The sequence below is a fragment of the Hippichthys cyanospilos genome, chromosome 3 (genome assembly GCF_059441005.1).
Source record: "Hippichthys cyanospilos isolate Australia breed blue-spotted pipefish chromosome 3, RoL_Hcya_1.0, whole genome shotgun sequence".
Classification (NCBI taxonomy): Eukaryota; Metazoa; Chordata; class Actinopteri; order Syngnathiformes; family Syngnathidae; genus Hippichthys; species Hippichthys cyanospilos.
In genome coordinates, this window is record NC_142371.1 from 13428170 (window position 1) to 13437123 (window position 8954).

Below are 8954 nucleotides of genomic sequence, written 5' to 3' on the forward strand. Positions count from 1 at the left end.
TATTTTCTGCACAGATTTTTAAAAGTTAAAGACAACTTGCTAATTTGCTATTTTAGCCAGAAACTTGAAGTCAAATCAGCATTTCGCAGGCCACAAAAAATGATGTGGAGGGCCGGATCTGGCCCCCGGGCCTTGAGTTTGACACCTGTGTTTTAAAGTGTTAAAAATTGATATTGATTTTGAATATCTTAAAGTGACACTGTATAAGATTTAGACTTTAGATTTCGTTTTTCGTTAAAAATGAATAAATTATAAATTGTTCTAAATGTGTTCTTGATGACCAACAGTATGTTTAAAATATAATCGTAGGTCTAGTAATCATTAAATCATATTACATGGGGGGTGGCACTCCTTCGCAGGTCGACCCCCCATGTGAAGGGAAACTTGTGGGCCACACGGAACCCCCGCGACCAGGAACTCTTGAGCTCCTGGACCTTTTGGTGTAAAAGGTGCTCATATTGGACTTGTCCCTGATTTCACAGTGATTGTACGCACAAGCGTCTTAAAAATTATGTTGGCTAATTGAGTTTCAGTCTGGACTTCGAGACAAGAAGGATTTCAAATGCATGAACCAAGTGTAAAGCAATGAAGTCCTCTTCAGAATTCGAGCGGACATACATCGCTTACGGCATTAGCCTCCATGTTCATAGAAAAATGCTTGCCAATGGACCTTAAGCACACAGATAAATTCCTCAACAGAGCCATTATGAGAGAAGGATATATTTTGCTTTCAAATAACGTGTCACTTTGTGGATCCACATTGGTGCGTGCAAAAATTGTATATGTATTTTTGCCATGTTTATTTGTTATTAAGTCAGCGGCAACAAAATTAAATGTAAAAAATATCAAAGAAAAAGAATTATTTTAAATGCTCTGGTTAATGGAGACCGAAAACCTTCCACGAAAAGTAAAATCTGCATAGTAGGAGCCCCCCCTCCATTGTCCAGGAATCTTCATGCATGTATGTGGGTAACAGAATGTTTAAAATGTGAAAAGCATTTTTACGTTACATTTAGAGACAAAGGTTGCTGCTGTACAAATATTTACTTAAATATTTAATTGACCATATACAGTACCTGTACTGTTATCGCTCCTCATTGCCATACCCCTCGGCCATAGTCAGGGAACACAGAGGGCCGGAGTTGCTCTCAGTGTAGCGGCCCTCAGATGTCGACGTAGAGTGGAGCTGATCATAACAAAGATGATAACAAGAAACCAGAGTTTACTCCGTGGTTTACGGAGGAAACGCGTATGTGTAAATTGTTAAGTAGACAACTTGAGCGTAAATGGCGAACAACTAAACTCGAGGTTTTCCGTCAGGCCTGGTGCGATAGCTTGCTGAAATATAAAGAGGCTCTTAGGTTAGCAAAAACCAATCACTTTTCCAAAATGATTAGTCTTAATAAAAACAACCCAAAGTATTTATTTGAGACGGTAGCGCAGCTAACACAGCAGCAGCAGGTTAATCATAATTCCCTCCATTCAGCACACGATTTCATGCAATTCTTCACTCAGCGGATTCAGCTAATAAGGGAAGAAATAAAAAAGGCAGCGCCGCTCACCACCTCGACTATGAATGTTGATGCTAGTTCGGACAATCAGGTTCATGAAAGTCTGGCTACCCTGTCCCAGTTTGATTTAGTATCCCTGGAGTGTCTTACACAACTAGTTAATGCAGCAAAGCCGACGTCCTGCATGCTCGACCCGCTTCCAGGCAAACTCGTCAAAGATTTATTCCCGGTCTTAGGGTCATCTGTCTTGAATATTATCAACCTGTCACTCTCCTCTGGCATTGTACATGAGACTTTTAAGACAGCTGTCATTCAACCATTACTTAAGAAACCTCACCTAGATCCTGAAGATCTCTCTAACTATAGGCCAGTGTCACACCTTCCGTTTATCGCCAAAATTCTTGAGAAAGTTGTAACACAACAGCTTAGCGATTTTATGATAGACAACAATAGATTTGAACTCCTTCAGTCAGGTTTTAGGGCCAACCACTCAACTGAGACAGCCCTAGTAAAAGTGACGAATGATCTTCTATTAGCCTTGGATTCCAACGTCTCATCAGTATTGTTACTGCTTGATCTTAGTGCCGCATTTGACACTATTGATCATCATATTCTTATAGAACGTCTTAGATCATGTGTTGGTATCTCGGGATCAGCACTTTCTTGGTTCAGATCTTACATCCTGGGAAGGACGCATAGTGTTTCTTATGGTGATGCGATCTCTGAGTCTTTCTCCGTCTCATGTGGTGTCCCGCAGGGGTCAGTACTTGGTCCCTTACTGTTCAACATCTACATGATTCCTCTCGGCGATATTATACGCAAACATGCTATTAGTTTTCATTGCTATGCTGATGATACCCAACTCTATATGCCCTTAGAAATAACGGTACATAAATAACAAGTGCAGTAAACTGGAGGCTTGCCTTGCCGAGATTAAACAATGGATGTCTTCCAATTTTCTGCTTCTCAACCCTAATAAAGCTGAGATGTTATTTATTGGCCCTGCTCATCATCAGCACTTGCTTAAGAATACCACGCTGAACCTAGAAAACTGTATTATTTCCCAAAGTAGTTCTGCAAAAAATCTCGGCGTGATATTCGACTCCACTCTCTCCTTTCGAGCACATATTAATAACATGACAAGAACGGCGTTTTTTCACCTCCGCAATATAGCTAAAATTCGCCCTATTCTTTCTCTTAGCGATGCAGAAACATTAATTCATGCATTTGTTACGTCGCGCCTAGACTATTGCAACATTTTGTTTTCTGGACTTCCCATGTCCTACATTAAAAGCCTGCAGTGTGTACAGAATGCAGCAGCAAGACTTTTGACAAGGACGAGAAAGTTTGATCATATTACTCCGATTCTAGCTGACCTGCATTGGCTTCCAATACACGTGAGATGTGATTTTAAGGTGCTGTTAATTACTTATAAAATTCTACACGGTTTAGCTCCTTCCTATCTCGTCGACTTAGTATCACCTTATGTTCCGCCCCGACAACTTCGATCGCAAAATGCCGGTTTGCTATCGACCCCACGGGCTAAAAAGAAGTCTGCGGGATCAAGGGCATTTTCCATTCGCGCGCCAGTACTATGGAATGCCCTACCTATGGAAGTTCGCGCAGCCACCTCAGTAGAAATCTTTAAATCCCGACTAAAAACACATTTATATTCAAAAGCATTTTGTTAATTTAGCCTGTCTGTAGCCTTCTTCTTTTTTCTTTTTTCCTGCCCCCCTCTTCCGGCTGGGAGAGGGGGCTAGCTAGATGGTGAGGGTTGACTTGACCGCCTCCATTGGGTCCTGCGTTGGTCGACCATCACGGGTTAGGAGTTCGGCCGTCTGCAGTCCACCTGGCTGGAATGTGGGATGGTTCCTGCCCAATGGCCTTGCCTGCTGTCAAGACATCACTGCACTATATAGCACAATATGTTTTCTGTAATTTATGTCGTTTCTGTGTCTGGTACATGCAGCATCCACTTCAACCTGTGGGCCTGGAAGGGGGCTCCTCCCACCTGTGGTCCCTTCTGGAGGTTTCTGATTTTCCCCAAATTTGGGGTTTTTGAGTTTTTCCTTCCCCTTCTGGGAGCTTTGACAGGGGATGCTGTTGTGTACCCTATACTGAAAAGATGTCTCTGTACGACCTCTTTTCATTCTGTGAAGCCCTTTGAGACTTCGGTGATTTAGGGCTATATAAATAAAATTTGATTGATTGATTGATTGAGTTTACACTCAAAATTCCAATTTATTACAACTTGTCACATCTTCCCAAAACTCTGTGCTGTCATCACCATACTCCTTGCCCTGCCATTGTCACCCACATGTGTTTCATTTGTAGACTGCTGCCTTGAGGTATAACAACAGCATGAACAAGGTTGGATGGCCAATCAGTGAATCACCTCACGGGCGCGCCGACAAGATATGTGATTGATTCCCAGTGCAACATCGACCAATGAGGGCAGGCGTTGTGCTCCACTCATAGGCCTAAGTTGCGCCGGGAGACAAACATGTGTCTTGTAGGTGTACCATTGAGTTAATTGACTGATTGTCTAGCCCAGGGATGGGCAAACCTTTTGATCCCAAGGACTGCAAGAGGTTCTAAAATTTAACAAACGGGCAAGACCAGTAGCAGATGAATCGATTATTTTGATCATCCACTTCATAAGAGAAAACAAATGCAGGATATCTAGAAACGTGCATTAATTTCAATAGAAAATCAACAAAAGTCTCATGTATTTAACTATCTATTGAACCCTCTTCCAATAACTGAAAATTAAATGAGCAAAATAGTTAAAAAAAAATAGCTAACAGATATACTTTCTGTTAGCTTTTTTTTTTTTTAACACATTGATAGTTCCGCTATGTTTTAGGACGTTAACATTATCACTCTTCTAACGTGGCCGACAGGGGCAAACGCGCTGCAAATGCCATAGCACTTTTTCCCAAAACGGAAACACATTTCCCAAAACAGAAACACATTTCCCAAAACGGAAACATGCACCAGGGGAAAACGCCCTGCAAAGCAACATCACTTATCCCAAAACGGAAACACACTCCGGGTGAAAAACAACTGCAGATTGTGATTCTCAAAACGGAAATGAGGGGCCACTGGGAGACGCTATCGTGTGACCAGATCCTCGGTGGAAGTGTTTTCATTAACCAGCCCTTACACATTACACATTACTGGGCTACACAGGCAATTTTAAACGTCGATAAACCCACATCAGCGGTTAAAACTTGTCATTATATGTGATGCTGTCAAAACCTTAAAAAAAAAAGTGTAATAACGAAGAAACCACATGTTGCTGTTCTAGTGTACATCTTTACTCTTCACATGCCATCACAAAAACGGTACAAAATTGTTCAAATCATTAAAAACAAAGCCACAAGGTTCAAAACATCAAAGGTTCATTCCAATATGCCCACTGGGTGAGGGACATGGTCCTAGTGCCCCCAACAGCCCCCCCCCCCTCTCAAACACCCAGAAAGGCATAACGAAATCCTACAGGGTATTCACTAGTCTGATACCTTGAGTATACAGTCCGGTCCTGGGCAGTATATGTGACACCAGGAGACTCAGGTGCGATAGGAGTAAGGGTCAGACACTCAGCGTGAAAACCACATGAGGTGTCATTGCCAAATGGATGTTCTGTGGTTCCGCAGGAGCCGGAGCGACACCGCTCATCTGGATGCTGGTAGGCATGGTGGGTTTCTGAGGGACCAGCCTGTGCCTGGGCCTAAACCTGCTGCTGCACTACCACCAGCTGACCCGCTCCAATGTATGCCAGGACCATACCTGTGGGCATGGTGAATCCGAGGGGCAGCTGGATGATGCTGGCTTGAGGCCTACTGCAGAGGCTGGACGGACATCAGTGGTGGATGAGGCCACCCGGCTGGACGATCCCGGTTGACGGCTCAGGACTTCGGAACTGGACTGCACCAGCCGTTCTCACCAGCGCCTGTACCAGCCTGTTGCTGGCTGCCCAGGGGCACCGAGGGACTCCGCGACGGGCGAGAGAACCCTTGGCGGGGTGCGGGCGGGGACCACCAGATTCCCGGAATCAGGCTCACTTGGTACCAGCCTGTTTATTACCCGACGTGTAGTAGGCTGGTTGAGGGACGCCATGACCATGTGGGACATCTGCAGTGATTCCTCACAGTTGGAACAGCGCCTCAATAAACTGAAACCACATGGCCGGATCGCTCTGCAAAACTCAGGCACTTTCGCCGATGTCACGATGCCTGACGATTGTGAGTGTTGGGGCGATGTAGCCGAGGATGACACCTCTTCAACACCTTGCTGAAACATTCTGACGTCCGGGGTCACACATGTGGCGAGACGATCTCTTCAACAGCCTGCTGAAACATTCGAACGTCTGCGGTCACCAATGTGGCATAACGATGAATCCACTGTTGCTGTTCTGGTCTTCCTCTTCGCATGCCTTGAACAACATTGTCCAAATTCTCAAAAACAAAGCCACAAGGTTCAAAGCATCAAAGGTTCATTCCAACATGCCTTCTGGGTGAGCGACATGGTCCTAGGGCCCGCAAAATATTTTCCAATAAATATCCACAACATTTTATGGAGTCCCAATTACAAATCACAGTTTAATATAAGAAGAACATCATTTTATTTCTTTACTATTAATTGAATATGAACAAACTAAAATAACCTCAAACATTGTGGCGAGGCGAAGAAACCACACGTTGCTGTGCTAGTGTAGATCTTTACTCTTTGCATGCCATCACAAAACTGACACAACAAAGTCCAAACCAGCAAAGACAACGCCAAAAGGTTCAAAGCATCAAAGGTTCATAGCAACATGCCTACTGGGTGAGAGACATGGTCCTAGTGCCCGCCACAACACTTTAAAAATGGTGTTCCAAGATGTTTGACCCCATTTCGTAGGCCAATAAATTTGACCATTTTTGTTAGAATGACCTCAAGTTTTCACAACTTCTGTAGAAATGTTTCATGTTTTTGAGTGTAATGTTTGGTGGTTTTTTGGTGGTCTTTTCAGGTTAAGAAATGCCGTTCACTTCAGAAGAAAAGGCATTTTGTGTGTTAGAGTATGCTCGGTCTCAGTCACCGAAGACAGTGCAGCGTGCCTTCTTCACAAATTTTGAGGGCACCAAGTACAAAACAAATTAGGACTTGGCACCACAAATTTCAAGAAAAGGGCTGCTTATGCTTACCTAAATCGCCAAGGTTCAAAAAAAGAAAACGTTTTTATATATATATATATATATATATATATATATATATATATATATATATATATATATATATATATATATATATATATATATATATATATATTCTTCGCACTATTTTAATTATTATCATTGTTGTATGAGAAAGATTATAACAGGAGTAAAATATGTGCAACTGTTGCATGTATAACTTCCTTTAACTTATTTGCCATATGTGAGTTTGCTTGAGTGTAGCTTCATTCTTGAAATTCAGGGTCATAAAAGATAGAGAAGGACATTCTTTTCAAAGGTACTTTAAAAAAGAAAAGGACAAGAACAAGAAGACAGTGAAGGTACTATGGCCACACATAGTTGTACTTTGCATTTTTATGTTTCTTATATCCCAGCGTATGTTTTTGCATTAACCCCAGCATCTATTGAGCCTCATCTCTCTAGGCCCTGCATTTTTTGGTTCCACCTTTCCCACATCCCCGCATCTCCTTACACTACCATCCAAGTTGTGACAACATTCGTGTGAAAACTGGAACTGAAAAGTTAATTTTTTTTTCGATTTCTGCAAATATACGCAAGAAGTGGTTTTTATAAAGTATTTCAAAGTGCGCCAAATTTTTATCACCTTTGATTTCTTCATCAAGGCAGTTCCAAAGATTTGCACCACATCTTGTCACACACATACTCTTTAGTGTGGTTCGGGAGTAGGAGTTTTTAAATTAAGTTTGCAGGGAGCAAATTGCTGTGTATCTTGAACATAAACTGATTTGATTTAAATGTTATGAGGTCCTTGAACTTTAATGTTTTAACTGAAGAAAGAGGGCACTTGTATGGTCCCAATATCCCACAGAACTAATAATTCATATTGCTTTCTTTTGTATTATGTACTCTATAATGGTTCAATATTACTCTTATGTATTTCCCCACAGCTCTACACAGTAGGTTAAATGTGGTGACATCAGTGAGCAATAGATTATATGTAATGCCTTCTTATCAAGATATTTGGATTTATACATCAAAGCCACAATTTTAGCCATTTTGGTTTTAACTTTGTGCGGTCCCCAAGAAATTATCATAAGAAATGTATGTACATGGACTCAATTTCAATGTCATCGATCATAATATGTGATTTGTTTATTCATATTTTCCTGACCTTACCAAAGAACATAACTGTATTATCCCTGGGTGATTGTGCTTTTTGTTTTAGGCGAAGTCCTCGTGCCGTCGCAAGGGGGCGGGGTCACCGGCGGCGCACCTGATAACCATCATCAAGGCCTTATTTAAGACGGCTTGCGCAGGAGGAAATCGCTGGGTTTTTCCATGAGCCGCTCCTCACTGACGCTACTGTGATTCCCAGCATTTTCTTTCCCGAGTTTCTGCCGCCGTGCTTTTTTTAATTTTATTTGTACTTTAGCTTGTGCCTTTTTGCTTCGTTTGCTCATTTGCCTTTTGCTCCCCCTCCGGGCTACCTAATTTTTGATTGTCCTCCCTCTGACATTGTTCCCTTGTGCACGGTTACCTGAGTGTCTAGGCCCTTTTGGTCTCTCTTTTTGCTGTACTTTGTATTTTGGACTCTCCCACATTTGCCGTGTGATTTTCTATTAATAACCCTTGGTGCTACTCCCTCGTGTGTCGTGTCATAGTTATTCCCAACGATAATATTGGTTTATAGTATATGTAGTGACAATTTATTTCCTGCAAACAAATTTAGCTTGCATACTTTATTTGTGGGATCTGTAATAAGTTTTTCAAGATTTTACCTGAGTGCATGATTGTCTGCAAACAGGATACATTTTAGTTTTTCAGACACCAAATATATATCATTAATATACAAGTTAACTGCTGTTAGCCATTAATTAGGTAATGAAACTAAATTGTTTAAACAGATTCAAAGTAAAGCGTACCTTTTAGTTCTCCAAGAGCTGATCAATGAAAACACTTCCGAGGATCTGGTGCCACGATGGCGTCTCCCAGGGGCCTGGCGCATTTCCGTTTTGAGAATCACAACCGGCAGTTGTTTTTTACCCGGAATGTGTTTCCGTTTTGGGAAAGTGTTGTGGCATTTGCAGCGCGTTTTCTCCTGATGCGTGTTCCCATTTTACAGCGCGTTTCCGTTCTGGGAAACCTGTTTCCGTTTTGTAGCGCGTTTCCGTTTTGGGGAAAAGTGCTGTGCCATTTGTGGCGCATTTGCCCCAGTTGGCTACCGTCCTCTGTTCCTGATTGATCATTTTTTCAAGTT